The 23,852-nt window shown below is 38.4% G+C and overlaps 1 protein-coding gene across 2 annotated transcripts in view; it reads left to right on the forward strand.

The window, feature by feature from the left end:
• chst15 (carbohydrate (N-acetylgalactosamine 4-sulfate 6-O) sulfotransferase 15) overlaps positions 1–23,852 on the forward strand; it is a 274,117-nt gene that overhangs the window by 53,068 nt on the left and 197,197 nt on the right. Inside the window, exons 1-2 of one of the 2 annotated variants that reach the window (XM_069899745.1) lie at positions 320–426; positions 18,876–19,074. The gene's annotated coding sequence lies outside the window, so the exon portion shown is untranslated. Of the gene's footprint in view, positions 1–319; positions 427–18,875; positions 19,075–23,852 lie in introns of those variants that run through there. The other variant, XM_069899744.1, reaches the window with a different exon arrangement.

The raw sequence follows: 23,852 nt of genomic DNA on the forward strand, positions 1-23,852 counted from the left end.
TTCTTTACCTAACTTTGCACATGTGGAAAACTTTTGCTTCCAAGTCAAAGGAAAATAACAGGCAGTCCATCCAAGGTGGTTTTAAGAAACTGAATGGAAATATCAGGCTTAGATGTTTATCCCTTTAAAATTTATTAGTTAATGTATGATGTTTGCTGAAGGATATTACCCAGGAGACATTTTGCAAAGTTCAGGTTCTGTGAAACTACATTGTGAGGTCACTGGCATCCTATTTTCAGTTCTGTTTCTCTGAATGTGTTCTATTTCCTGTTGAAGTTTTCTAGATGTACTAAATGTTTAGACTACTGCACAAATACATCAACATCTAACAATGATGACCTTATCAAACTTTGCGTGATGGCTCAGGGAAATGTTGAGATGCGTCAGGCTGCTTGCAGTTCACTTATTTTTCCATTTGTCTGTAAGGTAGTGAAGTTCTTTTTAATTTATCATCATTGTGTCTTTTGAAATTGATGAACAGGATCAAACCCTCTAATTGTCATACTAATTGGAAGATAACTCAAAAGAAGTTGATACCAAAAATTTAATTTCCAATACATATTGCTCAGTTGAGGAAATAGGAAATAATCATTTTATTTTCACATTGAGCTAAGTCTTCCATTTTGGCCTTTTAATATAGGAATAGTTATAAAAGAGACAAACTAAATATTGGTCCGGGATTCCTGCTTAAAAACTCTAGATCTGTGCAGATTCACTAAATTTGTCACATGTATTTTATAATCAAGTTCAAGTTTGTTAATATTCAACTGTTATATGCAACCAGACGAAACAGCATTTTTCCAGACCTTGGTGCACACATATACACAAAGAATACCCAGCACATAATAATCACATATATACGTATAGATAGATAGATATAGCTTGACTAACATTATTGCTCCTTGACAGCACTGACAGGTTGTTCAATAGCAGTCTCTGATTAACTGAAGTAAATCTTAGGGACTAATGAGCAACTTTCTTGTGGAGGTTTCCATGTGAAGTAGCTGGTTTCATGACGAGGCGATTGCCAAATGCTGGGCACTCTAAATAATTTACTTTGTGTCAGGTCATGATAATTGATGGTGAAGAACCATTTAATATTGTCAACATATCCCTGACTGTGAAGAGTCATTTGTCAAGATTCACCTTCAGTGTAATACCATGAAAATGAGAGGTACAATTTATTTTGTTAAGACTGGACTAAGTTGAGTAGATGATCCAACTGCAGAAAAAAAATGACAAACGATGGATAGTTTGAAGTCCTCACAACAACCTGAGCCAGTTGGTTTCAAAGTTTTTTCCTCATTAAAAACATCAGTAGTTTTAAACTGTCCCTGGTTGCAAAATGTAAAACTAGTGTTTCCCAATGACTTTGACATTGTGATGGTTAATCAGTTTATTATTTTAAAACAAATTGGTCTTATGTCAAAGCATCAGGATAATGATTGAAGTAAGAATATTGGCATTAGATTGCTGAGAAAAATTGCTGTTTCGTCTTGGTTGTCAAAAAAAACCTCAAGCGGCTTGTTGTGATGTGACATCCTGTAACTCTTCCAGATGTTATTGCTCTTTACCAGCATCCTCATCTGTAAGGTATTTTAAAATGTCTGGGGATTGTCTGTTTCCCAGCACTTTAATTTGAAGGAAATATATGGTTGTTTGCATAATTTAAAATTTCACAGTCAACAAGCTCTGCATGGCTCTGCTCAATGACACTATTTAGACATGAAGACTGAAAAGGGCACTGAGAAAAGCAGATTTAATTAAACATCAACTCTTTGGCAACCACTGAATTTAGGCATTCAACTGCTCACTCAAATTCTCTCTGCACGAGTATTTTAATTTGAGCTAAGGCTCGCTAGCTGAGTGTTCGTTAACTGTTTACTTGTTTTGAATAGTCTGTGCCTCGTCTGCACTAACTTCACCATGAGCCATGAGATGGATACTGAACCTGAAATAGAACATAGAACAGACAGGACAGAACAAGACCTTCTGCCAACCATGGATGTGCCAATCTTGATGCCCATATTAAACTAAAACTCTGCCTCCTGCACATGATATATATCCCTCCATTTCCTGCATCTATCTTGAAACCTTCTAAATGTTACCATCGTATTTGCTTCCCCCACAAACTCTGGCATCCCCTTCTGGCACTCTCTGTGTAAGAAGCTTGTCCTGCACATCTCCTTTTAAACTCTCCCCACCACAACCTCAATTTAATGCATGTCCTCTTGTAAGATACTTTTAACCAATAAATGTTGCTTCATTTTTCTCACTCTGTGGATGCTGTCTAAACTGCAGAATATTTCCAGCACTCTCTGATTTATTTCAGAATTACAGCCTTTCCAGTATTTTGCTCTTGTAAATAAAAGGTAAAAATGACAGTGCAAGTTTTGTGATAGAGTTTGATACGTGGGTGTTTCCGGACTCTGAGGGCCCTGGATTATTGAAAGTGCAATGAATGTTTCAAGAAAGGGTTAATAAGTTTCTGGTTTTGGTTAGTGTCAAAGCAATGTAAGGAAGGAAGTACTGATTAGCTGTATGCGGTGAACAAGTGCATATATCAACTTTTGAAAATAAATTGAAAAGACTAATAAGTTGAAAGGTGAATTAAACTATTTTGTACAGCAATGTACATCACTGTAAATACAGTGGTAAAATTGAATAATTCATAATAAGTGAGTTATTGCAGTGTCAGTGATTGTAATTCGAATCCGGTGCTGTACATTCTCCTCCATGTCTGCAAGGGTTTCCTCTGGGTGCTCCGCTTTCCTCCCACTGATCAAAAAGTACGGAGGTTGTAGGTTAATTGGGGTATTTGGGCGGCAAGGGCTCATGGGCCGGAGGGGCCTGTTACTGTGCTGTATGTCTAACTTAAAATTAAAAGTTATTCTTCTTTTCTTTGGCTTGGCTTCGCGGACGAAGATTTATGGAGGGGGTAAAAAGTCCACGTCAGCTGCAGGCTCGTTTGTGGCTGACAAGTCCGATGCGGGACAGGCAGACACGATTGCAGCGGTTGCAAGGGAAAATTGGTTGGTTGGGGTTGGGTGTTGGGTTTTTCCTCCTTTGCCTTTTGTCAGTGAGGTGGGCTCTGCGGTCTTCTTCAAAGGAGGTTGCTGCCCGCCAAACTGTTATTATATGCATGTAAAATAGACATATTGCACTTCTCTTTAAGAGTCTCTGTTCCTATCATCTGTAATATTTTCATACAATCATAATAATTAAAGGATTTCATTTGGGAGGTGATTAATTATGAATGGGTAAATTCTCAGCTCCTGCAAACAAAATACATAGCATAAATTAATCAAATAAAACACGGACTATAAAGACCTGATGAATAAATGTAGAATTTTGAGATTACAGTAAACTCCCTGGTTTCCGTCACCTATGCGGACTATAAGGTTGTTTTCCGGTTGCTTGAGACATACAATGCCTAACTAATACATCTGCATTAAGATTAAACAGTTTAAAAGGTAAAAGTACTTACATTGAACAAACTTACTTGCAGGAATATATAAACCTTAAAGAATTTTACTTTATTTTTAGTCACATTCTTTGAAAATATTTAACCATTGCTGTATCTTTAGGTTCCTCCCCATCCATGGAGCCGTCTGAAAAATGAACAATTACTATAAATAATTAAATAATCTCCCCGCCCCCCCCCCCCCACCCCAAAAAGTTTACAGATAAAGCCTCTGAGTGGGGTGAATCTTACTAAGCAGGGATAAGGAGACACTTTAAGAGAATCACCAAAACGGTGAGTGGCACCAACCAGCTCTTCTTCCTGGCCGACGCCATTGCTGTTTCACACAACTTTATTCAAACAGCTGCTACAAGCAAAGCTCGACCAAGGTCCTCTACTGGCTGAATATTTGCTCCCATCTTCACCAAAGGTTTCTGTGTTACATTTACTTTTACAATTTTAAACTTGAATATTTTGTACCTATTATTTTATTCTTAATGAATTTTTATGTTTTATTTGTTTTCCTCAATTTTTTTTTGGCCAATTGCTTAATTGGTTTTACTGTATAACAATTCAAGAAAAGCTGGATATAACAACACAAGTTAAGGAGAGAATGAGCAACACAAATAGAGGAGGTTTGGAATGTGTCCTTCTCTATTTTCATAGATTTAAAGAGAAAATGAGCAGTGCAATGGGTGTCCCATATTGGCAGTTAGAGGTTTAATGGGAAGCAGGAAAACTTCCCTCTTTGAACACCATTGGCAGGGCTTAAGGCATCAGTCACATGTTGCCATCAGTTTACTCAGGCTCATCCACGAGACCGGTGCAGAGATATCCAGGAAATGGACTACCTTTCAGTCTAGTTGAGGGTCTACTTCAATATCAGTGACCCTGGTGATTTTTGTTCATGTGGCTCAAAACAGCTTCTCTGTTTCCCTGCTAATGTGAATTGTCCAGCAGGAGAATAATGAATTTGAAACAACCATTATTAGCCTTCTACTGTAGCTAATGCATCTTGGTTAGTAGTATCCAACACTTAATTAATTTAGCATCTTCAATATCAGCAAAACACCCCAAGGTATTTTACTGGATGTTGCTAAATAAATCTTGACACCAATTGCTCAGGGAGATGATGAAAAGCTTGAAGAGGTTGCTTTTAAAAATTAGTGGTGTAAAAGATACCTTTTCTCTCCCTCACTTTCCAGTTCCTGGAGGTTAAACCTGCCTTTCCTGTTTGAAATTCCAATATTTTCCTTGGTTAATGGTTCCTCTGGGTTTCCTGGCACTGTTAGATGTTAGAACTTAGCCTACAAACGTCAAGGGTACCCTGCGGTGTTGAAATATTTAAGTGCATAAGAAAGGTTAGGTCTTCTCAGCTGGACAGCTTACAAAATCATAGAGAAACAGAAGCATCCCCCACCTACCATTAAATCCACTTCATCGCAATTCAATGATCTACATTTGGCTGCCAATAGCGTGGAAATAGCTCTTTAGTTCTCAGAACATTGGAATTTATGCTGGAATGCTATGCAAGGAATTTTGTTTGGTGGCTCTGAAATCATTTTTGCAAAGAGTGCACTGCCTTCTGTGAAATGTGAACCAACTGTGAACTGTTCAATCCTCTTCATCCCTCCACCAGCTGTAAAAGACTGTGGGATGATGGTTCCATGCCGAGCTTCATTTTTCCAGAAATACACTATTCAGCCTGTTCTGAGTCCACCTGTAATGCAGAGTGAGTTCATCATGATTCTATCAAACCACCCAGTTACAAAGTCAAATCTGGGTGAGGAAATCATGAAACCTCAATGACTTTGTCAAAGGAACTATTGGAAATATAACAAGGACAGGATTTGGTGAGATGTAAAATTATCTTTGAAAGATGCAGAGAAAATACAGTACACCATGGTGATGCACCATCAATAACCTCAAAGGCTAGAAGTAGTCGAGAAACTGATAGGCTTTTCTTCACAGCAGAATGGATGTCCATCCATGCTAGTCAACTGTCCTGGACTAAGGAGGGGGCTGTGGCACAGTCGCCTTTATTCAGGGGTCAGTGGGAGGAGTCTCAGGCACCGACAGCAAGGGGTGTGTCCAAGCACACCCATACATATATACAGCATGTCCAAACATATATACAGTGGTTTACCACACATTGTAGTGCTATTATCCACATCTTTGGATCTACAATATTCAATGTAGGAAAGGACTTCAAATATAATCCTGCTAACAATGCATCTTTATATTATTAGGCTAGCTTTTCCAGCAGCTGTCTTCATGTGCAGTCCAGGGGTTTGCTAATGGTTTATTGATTTTGTATTGATGATACATCTGTTCTGTCAACTAAAAGTCAGAGATGAGAAAAAGTGAGAAGAGTTATCTTGTTAGCAGGCTATTTAAAATCTGGGAGCCTCACAGTTTGCCTGATCATGTTCTCAACCATTATGAAAATGTTTACAACACAGAAGGAGGTCATCCATCCTAATATGTGTACACTGGCTCTGTACCAAAGCAGCTCACCACTTCTCCATAGCTTTGCAAATTTTTTCTTTACCATACCTTTATCTAATTGTCTCCTGAAGGCCACAACAGAACCTTCATCGGTCACATCTGCATTCAATGTAATGTTTACCATCTGCATTAAAAAAGCTTTCTCCTCATTGACCTGCATTATTAATTCTGGTTCCCTTTAATGATATGTGAGATTTCTCATTCTCCACCTCTTCAAGAATGTAGCATGGACTAAAAAGTTAAATCCTTTCCTTCTGTGAGTCCAGAACCTGGGGCCATGGTTCGAGGATAATAGGCAAACCATTTAGAACCGAGATGAGGAGGAATTTCTTTACCCAGAGGGTGGTGAATCTGTGGAATTCATTGCCACAGAGAGCAGTAGAGGCAGGTTCATTGAATATATTTAAGAGGGAATTAGATCGATTTCTTCAGTATAAGGGAATTAGGGGTTACGGAGAAAATGCGGGGATGGGGTACTGAACTTTAAGATCAGCCATGATCTCATTGAATGGCGGAGCAGGCTCGAAGGGCCGAATGACCTACTCCTGCTCCTATCTTCTATGTTTCTATGTGATGCAGCAATTCTATGAGTTTATGATCCTGTAAGCCAGCATTTGTCTGTGATAGTCTGTGATTTAGCTGTGCTGGTGAAACGATCATATTGGCCAGAACAGCAGTTAAACGCTCCTGATTTTCTAAGAAGAGTCCCATCAAGTCTTTTAATTTTCAATTGGAAGATTAGCTGGAATTATGTAAAACATGAAAGTCTTCAGACACAGTGGTTGAAGTAAAAACAGAATCCTGGAGTAACTCAGCAGGTCAAACAATGCCCTTCATATAGCAAATATAAAGATACATAAGCATGGAATATGATTTACGATGTAGTTTTTTATCTGGAAGCATCTCAGGGGTGTAGCACTCCTGCAATTTAGGATGAGATGTCAACCCGAGTTGTGTATTCAAATATCTGAAGTGGGATTTGTAACCACAAAGACATGACGGGCAGTGGGCTGAATGGCCTAATTCTGCTCCTACATCCAATAATCTTATTGGTGTTACCAAGTAAACAGTATTATTGTGTAAAGGACAACCATAGTGCTTGCAGACTCTTGTGTTCACACCGTATAGACGTATCTTTGAGTGGCATAGCTGTTAACCCAACACTGTTATGGCGCCAGCGACCAGGACTTGGGTTTGAATCCCACGCTGTCTGTAAGGAGTTTATACATTCTCCCCATATCTGCATGAGTTTTCCACGGGGGTTCTGGTTTCCTCCCACCGATTGAAGCGTACCTGGAGTTGCAGTTGATTGGGTGTAATTGGGTGGTGAAAGGGCCTGTTACCGTGCTGCATGTTGAAAATTTAAAAAATATACATCTTAAGACAACTTCAGAATTAGTATTGGTACCCAGACCCCAAGTCAAACATGTTGCATCTTGCTTAGTTTCACTTTGCACATAATATTCATCAAATTTGTGTTATTTATTAATTTACAATTTAAAAATATAGCATATAGAACACCAGGTTTTCACTAGATCGCTGCAGCATTTGTATTTCATTTTTTCTGGGTCCTGAAAGGTCTATTTGTAAATCAGAGAGCAAGCCATTTTACTCACTGTTGATATTAGATTTGTAAAACACTGCTTCCCTTTCATTCTGTAGTTGCCTAAGTAAGGACGATAACAATAGCCTCTTATTGTGGAGGAAAGATGGACAGAGAAGTGTGTTTTGCAGTGAGCATTTCTCCCGTGCAACTTTGTAGAAAAGATTGAACTGTGGCCTTGGAGCTTATTTATACAAGGCAGTCTTGGCATAGCATGGGATTGAGTAAAACAGAGACTTTTCTGATGTAATTGTTTTACAAATATTTCATTGCTGATCTGACAATAGCACTGTTCAAAAGTATGCTCACAATTTCAGTCTCTGAAATCATCCAATCACCAACTAATTAAGACAGCAACCACATATAAACACAATTGCCCATGGTGCCACAATAACTGGCCAGGTCGTGAGAAACACTTGCTGAAACTGGACTTTAACAATTCACTTCACCATAAATTAAAAAAAAACCCAAATATGAACTTAGTCATTTGAAGAAATTGCCAAATAAAATGTTAGTGAATTTGGAGTACAGTCAGCATTTAGTAAAAATTGCTATTACAAGTTTAATTTAGACTCATTGACTATAGATTTATATAAGATGTATATAAACATTTTCACTCAACTCATCCATGCTGACCAGTTGTCTACCCAAGCTAGTCCCAGTTTCCTACATTTGACACATTTCCCTCTTAATCTTTTCTATCCATGTACTTGTCTAAATGTTACTTTAATTGTACCCACTCCCTCTGACAACTTGTGAGAAATTTCATTGCAGGCCCCTTTTAAATTTTTCCATTAAATATCCTCTCAGCCTCCTACATTAAAGAGATTTTAAAAAAAGGCCCCAGTCCATCTTAACTCTCCTTATAACTTAATTATTTAGGGGCACAGAGCCTGAAATCCAGATGTATTGGGAGAGGCAGATCTCAGGTAAGGTTTGAGATTCCGGGCACTTGGATGTGCTCTGAAGGGGGAGCCCCAGGAACTGGAAGCAACAGGAAATTCCAGAAGATACTGAGCCCTGAGAGGACTTTATGGGCCAAGGACCCAGGAAGGAGATCTTGGCCACAACAGGACTGAGAAATGAAGTTTGTGAATTGAGGGTGGTGGCTAGATTTGGATAGAGGTGAGTATTAAACGATTGTAAGGATTTAGCAGGTCAGAGCTTCAGAAACTAGCAGCCTTCCGAGTAAATATGAGCCAGAAGAATAGGAACTTTGGAACATCACTTGATTGGCTCAGAAGAATAGAACATTTGGAACATCACTTGCCTCCTGTTGGCCCATCAGTTTTCCCCAACAAGGCTATTTCCCCATTGCTTTTCCATCTTTAATAATCCCTAATTTTATCTTTGTCCACAGAGCATTAAATTGATTACCACTGAATTTCCAAGGGTGTTGATAAATATATGTTTCAGTAGAAAAAAATGTCCATACTCAGTTTTTCATTGTTTATGTGATGTCTCTGGGTTCTTTTAAACAATCCTTAACCTCCAGAGATATTTCAGAAAAATAAGTTGTTTAACGAAAAATTAATCAGGAAGTCCCTCCGGCCAGCATCTGTAATCCAGCTGCCTTGCCAGTATTATTCAATTCCATCACTTTTTGAAACTTTAAGGATACATCTGCATTGTCTTGAAATTCTTATTCACAGATGTATTGAAGAAGTTCTGATGCTTTACTTGGGATGACCATTGTTATAGTAACCTTCCCTGCTTTTGGTCATCATAACAGATTGCACATTCATAGGTATAAAGGGTGACTAATTTTGCATGGTAACAGATGGGCTCCTAGTCATAATTCAATGCCATTCATGAACAGCAAAAACCAAAGCAGAAGTTACAAGCTGATGCTTGACAATTGACAGCTGCTACAACACATTATTTTGAACCAAACAGGGCATGCTCATTTAAACTGGAGGCTGGAATAGCTCACAGAATCCCAAGGGTATCCTTTTCAACAATAGAAAATGAATGTCCATGGGTTACCTTCAAGCTGAACTAATGAAGATCATGAAGTAAGGAGGATGTTCAGCATCTTCACATATGCTTCACTGTTACGACCAGCAGCAATAGAAATTCACCAAGAAAATGGTATGTTAAAAACAATAATAATTTTTATAACACTTTTTACTTCTAACCCCACTCTGTGGAAGTGTGTGTGTGTGTGTGTGTGTGTGTGTGTGTGTGTACTATTATAGTTTAGGCATGATTGTGAAAAGTCAATTTTTTAAAAGTTCAGTCTCAGAAATCTTTTGTGTTGAAACTCAGAATCTTTATTGTTTTCCTTAAAACTCACGACTTCTGGTAGAGTTGTTTATAGAGAATTGTTTCTTCATACGAATGATTTCCCTCTCTTGCATGGAGATTATGAAACTTGTTTTGAAATTTGATTTCACACCCAGGCAAGGTGACCATTTAAAAATGGATACGATAGGACTGTCCTCTTTTGACAAAGAGACAGTGAAGTGGCTCTTTCTCTTTGAAACCACTGATTCTGTGTAGCTCCCATGACAAGGAGAATACAACACAACAGTAGCTCTCTCACTGAAAGCTACCGCATTTCTCCCTTCAGTTGATGGCTTATGTAATATTAAAGATGCCTTCTTGGAGGTGTAGTCACATGATTTGACATCATTCCTGTTTCTGTCATCTCTACCAAAAATATGAGTTGATGGTTCCGATTTACAGGCTTTGTGTGCACACAGATCATTGAAGCAAAGGCCAGCTTGTTTGAACAGATACCACCTCTCAGGAAACACCATTGTCTTTAGTTTCAATGAAGAATCACTTCTGACTTTTATGGTTGTTTATACAGCTTCAGTTGAATAATGTATTTGAGACACTTCATCTCCCAAAATGATTTTTGTGTGTAAGTATCTGTGTGTGTTCCTGTATCCAACCCAAAAAGTCCCTTTTCTGAGAAATAGAAATATGATTTTAACCTAAATAATAGTACAATTCCATCACTTTCACACATATATGGATGAAGGCATAGACTTGCCAAATTGATTGGATTATCGTGATATTCAGCCCCATTTTTTTAGCTCTCTTCACCTCGAGTCAAAAGTGGAATCCAGAAGTCTGTTAAAGTTTATGAAGCAGCTGCAGAAACATTAGGAAAGCCTAGAAGGGCTGAGTGACAATGCATTTAGCTGTGCCTAAACAGTTTGTGGCAGAAAGTGCTGACTGATCAGCTGACAGAATCAAAGGTTATTGATGTACAATTCAAGTGGGGTGGCCGTCTGTCTGAATTCAGTTAACAGTAATTACTATGGCAATCTTTTCTTCTGTTTTATACGATATTTTTAGTTGTTTTTGTCAGTGTGGAAAATATTCTAATAAATATAAAAACGTGGTAGGTGGCACTGGTTCTGAAACAAATATATATTTGCTGGCAAAATTATTTTGAGATTACAAACAGACCTTTGAGATATCATACCTCTTCGATCAAAGAATATAATAAAGTCAAATTGCTAACTTAAGATGTTAGCGCACAAAGTATTAATCAAATGTGATTTTCTTCTGAACTATTTGCAAGGGTGGAGAGAGGGTTTGAGGCTACACTTTCAAAACTGATAATCTATTAATCCTGTTTACATGTTCCATAGTATCACAGATTCTAGTGTCCAAACAATTCAGTTCACTTCATTGAACTAAGAAGCAGGTGAGCATATAAGTCAGTTCTGACAAGATTCTGAATTGAAAGTAGAACAATCTAACTAGTTACTTCTCATCAGTTACTGCTACTATTATAAGTAAAGTATTGGTGGTACGATTATCTATGACAACTTGAATTTACGTCGTGCCTCGGTGATTGAATAGCGAGGTTGGTGTATTGGGTTCACATGAATTGAGATGTTGGTTGAGGGATTTTGAAAGGATATGTTTACGTGAGCTAGAAGCTCAGAAAATGCTGGTATTCCTTACCCTTCTCATCTTTTCCTTATCTCTCCCTCTCCTGCCTTTTCTCTCCCTCCTCCTCTTCCCTTTCTCTTTCTCTTCCCTCTCCCTTTTGTCTGTCCAGAGGACAAAAGCTGAATTTGCACCATTGTCAGTAGGACTATTTATCAATCATATATTCTCTGAATATCACAAATTAAATCTAAATGTAAATCAAAAACCTAGCAATAATTGTTTATTTAACTTATTTTTTTAAGACATCAAATTCTTTCAATAGGATAATTAACATTTTATCCCTTTCTCACAAAAGATCTCACTATTGTTCTGAATATAACATAGATAGGACTAAAATTAAACAATCCCATATAAAAACAAAGGGTAAATTCTATCTTAATTAATGATATGATCCATGACAACCAAGTTTAAACCAAAATTTGAATAATTAGTCTAAAAATAATAAAAAGAAAAAATAGAGAAGAAAACAAAAATTCTTTGACCAATCTAACCCTCCCTCTAAACAAGGTTAATTAGAATTATAAAGCTATGGATCGAATAGCAACCTTCAGACATTGGACATAGCATTTCTGAAGCATCCAGACTTCTTAAATCTTCTAATTATGATACTAATATATGAATGGGCCCCACATGTCAAAATGAAACTTTCTATCTTTAATGTTGTATCTAATTTTCTCCAAGCTTAAAACAAGACATAACATCATGTAACCAGGGGGCATGAGTACGTGAAGAGTCATCCTTCCATTTCATGAAAATTGCTCATCTAGCTATCAACAAGGTAAAGGCTAAAGATTTCTCATGGGTTGAAGTCAAGAGTATATTCTCTTCTTGAGAAAAACCAAACAAAGCGATGAGAGGGCAAGGTTCTCATTTAATCTTTAAAATCTTTCATAAAGTCCGAATTTTTTCTAAATTAGGGCATTCCCAAAATATATGAATCAATGAGGCTTCAAAGATTTTATACTTAATTGCTTGGATGATAAACATCCATGTATAAATGAGGTAATTTGACTTTGGACCATATGTATCCCATGCACCACCTTAAATTGTAACAAACAATGTCGTGCACAAAATGAGGATTCATTAATCAAGTTAAGAGTGAAAAAAGATACATACAAATTGTGTTCCCAATCATACTTAACATCAGTCATTGAGACTGCTCTAATGTTATTGTAAATAATTGATATAATCCATGCTGGGAGAACTGCAAATCAAAAAGCATATCAATAATATTCATTTCCCTCAAGACTTGAGGAAAATCAGAAAGCTTAGGCTGAACTGAACATCTAACTTGTAAATATCTGAAATTTTCATTTACACCAAAACAACCAACTTTTACTGATTTGGTCTTCCTTGAAACAATACTATTTAAACCAGGTTTCTTGATCCTTATTGAGATTCTGACATTGTAAGATCTTGATAATAGTCAAATACATGCCAGGATTGCTGATCAAGGTCACGGTTACATTCAATTGCTTAGCCTAAAGATCTTTGCAGGCTGTTGCTCTCACCTCCTTGAAACTCCCAGTTTGGTCCACACACCAAATTTGGAGAATTGTGTGCTATTCACCTAACTACAAGAAGGATATCAATATGATAGAAAGAGTGCAGAGAAGATTTACTAGGATGTTGCTTGGACTTCAGGAACTGAGTTAGAGGGAAAGGTTAACCAGGTTAGGACTTTATTCCCTGGAGCATAGAAAAATGAGGGAAGATTTGATATAGGTATTTCAAATTATGAAGGGGAGAGACAGAGTAAATGCAGATTTTTTTCCACTGAGGGTAGGTGAGATACAAACTAGAGGACATGGGTTAAAAATGAAAGGGAAAAAGTTTAAGGGGAACAAGAGGGGGTACTTCTTCACATAGAGATTAATTGGGGTGTGGAATGAGCTGCCAGCTGAAGTGGTGAATGCAGGCTCAATTTTAACATTTAAGAGGAATTTGGACAGGTACATGGATGGGAGAGGTCTGGAGGGCTATGGACTGGGACAAGGCAAAAAAATTGTTGGCAAATTACAGCCTGTTTCTGTGCTGTAATTTTCTATGGTTCTAACCCACTACTGTGGTAACATCAGCAAATTTATAGATGGTGTTATTGTTGTATCGTGCTACACAGTCTTGGGTGTAAAGGGAGTAGAGCAGGGGCTAAGAATGCAGCCCTGTGGTGCATTGGTACTGATGGCGTTTGTGGAGGAGAAGTTCTTACTGATCCTCACTGATTGTGTGTCTCGAGGTGAGGAAATCCATGATCCAGTTGCATAGTTGGGTGTTGAGTCCCAGGTCTTGGAGTTTGCTGATCAGTTTTGAGGAGATGAACTGTAGTCAATAAAGGGCATCCTGATGTATGCATCTTTACTGTTGAGATGTTCCAGGGATTTGTGTAGAGCCAGCGAGATGGCATTCGGTTTAGACCTATTGCTGCAATAGGAAAACTGGAACTATGGAGTCATATGGCACCAAACCAGACCCTTCAGCCCATGACATTTTGGAGGGTGGGAGAAAACCCATACAGGTCATGGGAAAACATACAAACTCCTTGCAGGGTGCACCAGATATGAACCCAGGTCACTGGTGCTGTAATAGCATTAAGCTAACTGCAGTGCTAACCATGTCGCCTTCCCCTTTCACCTTCCCCAGACTTAAGTAAAATCTGATAGAAAGTTATTAGTCGGGAAATGTTAGCTCTGTCTTTCTCTCCACAGGCAAGATCTGTTCACAAAACCTCTTATTTTTGTTTCAAATTTTCAGTGTCTGTAATAATTTGTTTCTGTGTTGAACAGAAACCTTTACTTTGGGCTGGATTTCAATTTGAAATAACATTGGCAAGTTAGTACACTACCAAAAATAGTGCTATGAATATTTTTTGGAAAAGCATTGAAAGGAATTGCTTATACAAGAGCTCCATTGCACTTCCATTAAACTTATTGAAAGTAGACTTTGATGACAAACAATGAGATCCTTCTGAAGAACCTGGGAAATCACACTGGATAGTACTCTAAACACTTTTATGCTGTTTGGTAGTATTCAAAGAAGCCTTTGTACAGGATATAAAAGAGTATTATTAAAGAATCTGGAGGCAGTAAGAAAATTTCAAGGAAATGGAATTAAGTAAGAAAGAATCCTATGTTACCTTTTATTTTTCACACACCATCTTGATTTGGAATTACACCATTCTCAGTTCTGCTGGATCAAAATCTAGGAATTCTCTGTTGAACACCATTACCATGGGATCATTGAACAAGAGGTCTGCAGCATTTTAAAAATCTCTTCTGTGAGTTGCTAGAAAAGGGCTTGCCAATAACGATCGCATGGTCTCCAAGGCTGAAAACATTTCCACTCCATTCACCCAGTTCCCTGATGCCTACTTTTTATTTATCTAACTGACAGAAGAAGCTGCAGGTGGGTTCAATTAGCTCATTCAAATGATATTTGGACTGATATGTGGAGAGGCAGGGTTTAGTAGGATTATGGACCAAATGGGATTAGCCCAGAACACCAACCTGGCCAACATGGACGAGTTGGGTGAAGGGCCTGTTCTGCACTCTTTCACCCTATAACTTTGAGGCATAAATCCCAAAGCGCAGAAATTATATATCGAGCAAAACAATCCCAGCCACCAGATATCTCAATAAATCTCTGCAGCTGTGAGATCGTGGAGCATTAAACAGTCATAAGATGAGCTTCCATGAATGCCCCATCAATCAATTTAGTATGGACTAAGAAATGGCAACCAGAAATTTGAATAAATTAATGAACTTGTCCTCCCACGAAGTCCCAGCCTGCTCAGAACCAGTCATCCAATTCAGTTCGCCCGATATGATATCATAGAATGGCTGAGAGCACTGGAAACAGAAAGGTTAAAAGCCCCTATAATATCCTAGCTTCAGTGCTTAAGACCTGTGATCTCCATTTGCCCACACCTCTAGCCCAGTTTTCCAGTACTGAGGCCCACTGGCATTTACATTGACCAAGGAGAAATTCACCTGGTATATTACAACCAGAAAAAGCACAGAAAAACCAATCCAACTAATTGCTGTCTCATTAGCTAGCACTCCATCATCAACAAAATGATGGATAAGTAATGTTAACAGTCAACGAAGTAACACTTACTCACCATTAACCCAATAGATGATGCTAAGTTTCGATTCTGTCTAAACTGCTCAGCTGAAGGCATCATTCAAGTTGAATCCAAACATGAAGAAAGGAGAGGAGACATTTGATCACAGAATTTGAATAAAACTGAAGTCTATAAAAATTGTTAAACTTCTCTTTTTCCCACCAGTTGTAGATGTTGAGGCCAATCATCTTTGTCCCAGGATCTGTTTGCAAGAACTGTTCAGAGCACTACCCTCAGCTGCTTTCTTACTGACCTTCTCTTTGTGATCAGGTCAGAAGACGTGATGTTCAGAGATGACTGCAGGGTTTCATCGACCAAACTTTGAGTTAATGAAGCCATCTATTTCTACATGCAACGTGGTCCTGACACCATTCATGCCACTCACATGCTCGGCAGGGTACTACCTCCATTAATACAATCTGATTGTTGCAATATTCTACAGTCATCAACTTCCTATGGGGTGACTTTGACCATAGGTTTGTTGGATCAGCCATGTAAACACTCTGGCCACAAGAGTGCGTTGCGAACTTGGCAAGTGGCTCACTTCCTAAATCCCCCTCCCCTACCAAGATTTTCCAACTAGTACAAGGCATGCCAGGGAAAGTAGTGTTCAACTCCACAACATTTCTCTGAAGGAGTGCAGCAGAACAACATTGAGAGAGCTTTACACCTACTAGGACAAGGAAGTTTGCTTGGTTTGCACTCTATTCACCACCATAAACATACTCTGTACATCACTGGTGAACCATAGCTGCAGCCTGTACTATCTACAAGATTATGCAATAACTTTCTAAGGTTACTTTGAAAACATCTCTAAAATTATGACATCAATCACCTAGAAGGTCATTGGCAACATTGGCTATTATCATCTCCTTTCTCTAACATCATTCTGACTGAATAATGCAAAAGCAATCAAAACTCTTCATATTGCTAATAGTTTTGTAACACAATATGTCTCCGATGATCCAAAATGCTTAGGACCGGACGTTTTTTGCTTAACCGGATTTTTCAGATAATTAAGAAATTGCCTTAAGCAGCCCGGTAGCATCAGTCGAATACTTGTATCAGCGGTTAAGCAACAAGAAAAAAATAACGGAAGGGTTTTCAACCATGAAATAATGTTTCTTCTTTCTTTGGCTTGGCTTCGCGGACGAAGATTTATGGAGGGGGTAAAAAGTCCACGTCAGCTGCAGGCTCGTTTGTGGCTGACAAGTCCGATGCGGGACTTGTTTAATTCTTACACAAAAAACAACAGGATCTCTGTTTACAAAATAAGATAAATTTAAGAAAAGATCTTTTTCAACTTTCAAAATTACAGATAGCTGAGAATTTCAGTTAAGTGGTTTTCAGATAATCAGAAACGCATTGTAAAGCCTTCACAGTTTTTGAGAGCATTAAGAATTGTTTGAAGAGTCTTGATAGGGAATGGATTTAAATTTATTTCTTGATTTTCCGAACTTCCAGGTTCCTGCCCAGTTCTTAAACCCGTGAACTATTCAAATGTAACACAACTGAATTAATTTATTTCTCTGCATTCTTAAACCCGTGAAGTACTCAAATGTAACATAACTGAATTAATTTATTTCTCTTCATAAGAAGCTTTCCTTCAAGATTTGAATCTGCTATTTCCTGTAAACATAAGCATTTTAAAGACAGGAAGTTACAGAAAGAACAACAACATTCTACAGGGAGTCAGCTTAATAATGAGGTCTGCAAAGATACTAGGGAACATTTCCTCAAACACTACTTGTTTAGGAAAGAAAGTTTATAATTTAGGTTAAACTGATACTTAAAATGCAGAGATGAAAGATGAGATGCAATCAAGGTTTCAAAGCTTTTACAATGAATGATTTCTCAACTCAAGGTCTTTACCTTGAGAGATCAAGATGAATTGTTTACATGTACCCTGGGGTTGCTGATCCACTGCATTATCTGTGAAATCTTTCATCTGTTTCCATCAACATTTATCTGATACCCTTCTGCAGCTAAACTAAAATTGAAAGATTATCCTGAAATCTTCGGAAATTAAAGATTAAAGTCCAGGATACTGATTCAAGTGAATTAGATTGCTTAGACAGGCAGTAAACTGACTTGTGACTAACCTTTCATTTCTTGTACATGAAAACTATCGCTGGCAAATTTGGCAATATGTCTGACACTGGTACTGAGTCAGTGGGCTGCGTTGGGGAATTACTGTCAGGAGCTGGGTGGTCAGATGCGTGTGCACAATCAGGATTGGAAATCCAGAGCTGATCCCTGATGATGTTTGACTTCAACATTTCTGTGGGTGATGGCGAATGACTTCCCTTGCAACCAATTTCAGAGGGCAAAGGTTAACACAAAAGCTTTACCATCAGTCAGCGGATGAATTTCTACCCCCTTGACTTTTAAGTGACTTGAGTATATAGGTAGCCATTTTGTGGCTATTTCATATTCAATATTTCAATTTCAGAGGTCCAGGGTGTGTTGCCAAGATGAAGAAGAGCCACTTCTATGTAACTCAGAGGCAATTTTAATAGGATAACTCATTAAGAACCCAGAAAATATACTTTATCCAAAGGGAGGGGAAGTTTGTAGTGACAGTATTAGGGCTCCTAATATGAGAAAGGGATTGGGCACAGGTATTGACTTTAAGTACAATTTTGCTTAGAACATGAAATGAAAATTAATAATAAAACCGCAAATGTGAAAGACCCGGAGTTACATATGATATGCCACTTCAAATCTTGATCCCTCTGCCACACTGACCTTTCTGTAGCCAAAGTAATCTTGAGGAACAGTACATCACCTCTTGCCTGGGCATACTGTATCTTCCTGGCTCAATATCCAATTCTGAAATCCCAGATAACTTGCTTCTCCTGACAGCACCAGTACCGTACATTCCTGCTTGTGATAAAAGCTTGTGTTTTTTCTTTCTCTGTTAGTACAGACTGACCTGCTGGGTAAATCCTACAACCAACATTTAATACCTCCCACGCTCTGCATTGTTACACTCTTACAGCCCTCATCTGATCTTGAAACTAATATGGCATTATGGTTACTGGACCCAAAGTGTTTCCCTGCACACTCTGTCACTTGCCATGTACAAACATAATCCTACGGAGGTAGAAGGAAGACAGCTATGCAATATGTAAATATCATTCCTATGAAGTTTGCCAGAAGCTTGTAGAGACAAAACTATGTATTAGAGATGTACAATATTTAAACAGTGGTATAAATGATAATGCTCAGAAGTATTTTATCAAGTGCTTTCTTTCTCTCTCTAGTACGGAGGAGTTCCTCAGGAGCTATTAGTGCAACAGTAGAACTACAAGAGTTATGAAGCAATGAATCGCATCTTCTGAAAAAGAGTTGACCAAACAAACATACATTGATGCTCATAAAATATGCAAGGGGAAGACCAAAGAAGAAATCATAAATTGTACATACCAGACCAGCAGCAATGGGAATTCACCACAGACGACGGTATCTTCAAAACTTTAATTTTTATCAATAACTATGAATAACACTTCTTACTTAACTCTAAACTTAACTCTAACTTAACCCCACTATGTGTGTGTTGCGGGGGGTGGGGAGGAGGGGTTGCAAACCAAAACCATTACAGTTCAGCTATAATTCTGAACAGATGATTTTAAAGTTCAATCAGTTTTGTTTTGAAACTCAGATTCTTTAAATTGTTGCTCAACAGCAAATATGGCATTAGACTTCTCAAAACTCACAAATTTCTTGTGTAGTTTTTAGAGAATTTCTCGTACAAATGATTTCCTCCTCTTGCAAGGAGGTTTCGGTACTTGTTTTCCTTCCATGATGATTTCATCAACCCAGGCACGGGTTACATGAAATACCATGTAGAAACGGACACAGTAGGATTGCTCTCTTTCTCTTAAAGAGACAGTCGGAAGTGGTCATTCTCTTTTGAAAGCCACTTATTCTGTGTTCTCTTTTGACAAGGAGTAACACGTAACAGTACCTTTCTGGTCACTGTATTACAGGATAGCCCAGCAATGGCTTCAATCCTGTGTTATTCACAGGATGGAAAAGCTTCTTCTGGTTTCAGTTTGAAATTAGTTCCTAATATTCAAAAATAATTTCTGTCTTGAAGTGTCTTTACCACATGACATGACATCATTCCTGTCTTTTGAAGTTTATTTCAAAGTTACTTTGACTTCGTCTCTTCCAAAAGTTTTATGAGCCAATACCTCTGATCTGTCTGCCGACCACAAGCAAAAGCCTGTTTCTGTTTACATAGATGCCATCTGAGTCTCCATTCTAACAACATAGGTAAACAAGCAAAGAGCCTTTTGTTTAATTAGATGTCCTCCTTGAGCAACCCCATTGTCCAAGATATTTAAATGAAAAAAACTTCCAGTTTTATTGGGGTCGCTTAGCAGTCTTTGCGACTTCGAAAATGACTTCTCTCTGTGAGGGTAATTGTGTCTCTGTAAGTATGACCCTGTGTCCAAACCCACAAAAAAACTACTAAAAATATACACTCCATTACTAAAGATTAATAATAACACAATTCTGTCACATAAATAAAGTAGGATGTTGAACTAGGTTATTGAATCCGGCTGCCTTGCCAGAGTAAAGCTAGTTTCCCATTTCCCATAATGGAATGAGCACCCCAACTCTCAGATTGCCATAGCAACAGCCTTTCTGAAATAACAAGATCTGATCATCGGAAAGTCCCAGCTTTTTTTCTTCTCCCTTCTCTTCTTATTGATGCTGCTTTCTGGTTCAAGCTCCAAGGAGAGACATTGTTTTGAAATGATTTGGGTGGATCATTGAGACACTTGGGTTAGGTGGGGAGTGGTGGTTACGAGAAAATGAGGAAACAGGAAAAATAATGAAAATGAGAAAAAGTTATTAGAAAAGACAGTGCTGAATTCAAACCCCAGTCACTGGTGCTGTAGCAGCACTGCACTAACCTCTACACTAACTGTGCCATAACCATGCGAAAAGCCTTGTTTTAAGTAAGGCACTCATAAACTGTATATTGATAGTAATCAAGTATAAATTAGGCCAAAATTTCAAGGCACACTTCCTGGTTCAATAGATACATGGCTTTTGGCTGAAATTGTCCCTGTCAATAAGATGCCGATCTAACCTAATCTCATTTTATATGCACTTGGCCCATATCCATCTACATCTTTCCTACCCATGTACCTGTCCAAACTTTTTAAAACTTTGTAGTTATATCTGTCTCTGCCACCTCTTCTTTCACTTTATTCCACATACCCAACCATCCTCATGTGAAAAACCTGCCCCTCAGATTTAGTTTAAATCCTTCTCATCTCACTAAATTTAGACTCTCCTGTCCTAGAAATATAGATACATGCTTTAGATCTGCCCACCATTGTTTTATAAATCTCTGTGAGGTTATCTTCAGCCTCCTCTGCTTCAGAGAAAGCAGGCTCAGGCTATCCAATCTCTGTCCAATGGCAATCATCACTGAATCCATATCAGACGTGCGGCCCACACACAGTTGTACACTTACTTCTTGCCTGTCAGAGGGCAGCTAACTGAATAAAAACTTGGGCTTCCATTGGCCATGCCTCTGATGCACAGGACTTGCTTGCCACTAATTCTGGGAAAAACTAGAAATGGTTGTCGAGCGCATCCACCTGAAAAAAGTTGCATTCTGCTCATTTATTCACACTGGGTTCCTTTCACAGTGTTCCTTGAACTATTGGAGGAAGTTCGTGAAATAGTTTGGGATGAGGTTTTTATGGGATCAGATGTAAAGATGTCTTTTCAAACAATGACAAAAATGCAGTTGACTGCTAGCGACTGAATAGGGCTGATGACAGATTTAGTTATGAACACACTTATACATTTAGAGCAAAGAAACAATCTTCCGGAGGAACTCAGTGGTTCAACCAGCATCAGGGGGAGAAAAAGAATGGTCAAGGTTGCGGGTCCGAACCCTTCATAAGTTCTGATGTGTCTTGACAATGAAGGGATTGGACCCAAAACCTTGACCATTCTTTTTCTCCCCCTGATGCTGCTCAACCTGCTGAGTTCATCCAGAAGATTGTTTGCTGCTCCAGATCCCAGCAACTGCAGTCTCTTCTTTTATATGCACTTGGCCCATATCCATCTACATCTTTCCTACCCATGTACCTGTCCAAACTTTTTAAAACTTTGTAGTTATATCTGTCTCTGCCACCTCTTCTTTCACTTTATTCCACATACCCAACCATCCTCATGTGAAAAACCTGCCCCTCAGATTTAGTTTAAATCCTTCTCATCTCACTAAATTTAGACTCTCCTGTCCTAGAAATATAGATACATGCTTTAGATCTGCCCACCATTGTTTTATAAATCTCTGTGAGGTTATCTTCAGCCTCCTCTGCTTCAGAGAAAGCAGGCTCAGGCTATCCAATCTCTGTCCAATGGCAATCATCACTGAATCCATATCAGACGTGCGGCCCACACACAGTTGTACACTTACTTCTTGCCTGTCAGAGGGCAGCTAACTGAATAAAAACTTGGGCTTCCAATTTGAATAGGGTTTTTTATTGCCTGCATATGAAAGTTACTAAATTATTTTTGAAACACTACCAGAACTGTATATCTAATTAATCAACCAATAAAGCAGGGCTGCATTAAGAAATAATTAAAAAAAAACATTGTTCCCTTGGAATTGCCGTGAACATATTATTGACCACCTTGGATGAAAATTGCTTGAATCCTAAACAGATGGAGAGCAATTTATCCAGACTTAAGGCTGGGATTTAAACTGAAATAGCATTTAGATTGCATGATCATGTGAGTAAATTCAATGACTATTTTATAAAGCACAAATAGACATTTTAAATCCCACTAATTCATTTGTCTCCAATGCTTTTGGCTCCATCTCAAACAAGTTCCCTCGCAATAGAATTGAACTGTCCATTCATTATTCCAAAATTAACTCATGTCTATTTGTCTGCAAAGCCTCTGATACATAATGAGAAATAACGAGTTGTGCTCTTAGAGAAGACTAATTTAAGTAGACCTTGCAGTAATCTTTTATCAATTAGTAAATCCATTGGACTGCCTGATGAAATGTACAGACTAATCTTCCAAATGATTGCCATGGCAATGCTTTAACCAAGACCAGACCATAACAAGATTCCTGTGGTTCCATTGAAAGCCATGAATGATTCCAGCAAATGAGGTCGACATTGCTCTGGAATCATTCCTGCATTAGAAGGGGTGACTGTCAGTCGAAAGGACATAAATTCTTCCTGGATTGGAATGTTTTCCAGATTTTGTGAGTGGGCCCGAAGATTGTGAGATCTCCTCCCTGGGATTCACCACTACTCTCCTCAGCTGGCTCTAGATAGTGCTTGTAACAGGTTAACAATAACACCCTTCCCTGAGCTTCTGCTTACTTTTTGGGAAACATAATGCAGAACCTGATTCTAGAGTTTTGTGAATGAGGTTGAGAGGGTTGTGTGTGAGGGTTAATAGGCTCTAAGACAGAGAGTTATACATTAAGTTGTGCTGCTCAAAGGTGGGTCTTTAGGCCCATCACGTCTCTGCTGAGCTTTTTACCCTTCACCTGCATTTGGACAGTATCTTTTTATACTTTGCCAATTTAAGTGTCAATGCTCCTTATAAATATAATAATTGCATCTGATTTCACCTCTTTCCAGATTTCAACCACTCAGAGTAAAAAAAACTTCCTTAAATGCTTTCCTCTCACTTTATACCTTGTGTCCTCTTGTTTCTGATAACCCTACCCTGGGAATACCCCAATCATCTTCCATCATTCCCCACTTGTCCTTGAGTGAATTAATTCTCAGGTAGATCTGATAGAGCAGTGGTTCTCAACTTTTTCCTTTCCACTTACATACCACTTTAAGTATTCCCTATGCCATAGGTGGTCAGGGATTGCTTAAGGTGGTATGTTGGTGGAAAGAAAAAGTTTGAAAACCACTGTTTTAATCAAACCTAATTGATTCATTTTGGGCACGGTTTCAGAACTCCAAAGGAAATGGGTCATTGACAATTTTTCTCAAGCAAAATATTTCAATAACAGTTGGGTCTGGAGCAGTGATTCTCAACCTTTCCTTCCCACTCACATACCACCTTAAGCAATCCCTTACTAATCACAGAGCACTGATGGTATAGGGATTACTTAAAGTGGTATGTGAGTGGAAAGAAAAAGATTGGGAACCACTGCATTATAGGATCATGCATGCATTTAACAGTAGCTCTAGAAATAATTGCTTACTTTTTACAGCTACATGTTA

Source organism: Narcine bancroftii, chromosome 10 (assembly GCF_036971445.1).
Source record: "Narcine bancroftii isolate sNarBan1 chromosome 10, sNarBan1.hap1, whole genome shotgun sequence".
NCBI classification, from domain to species: domain Eukaryota; kingdom Metazoa; phylum Chordata; class Chondrichthyes; order Torpediniformes; family Narcinidae; genus Narcine; species Narcine bancroftii.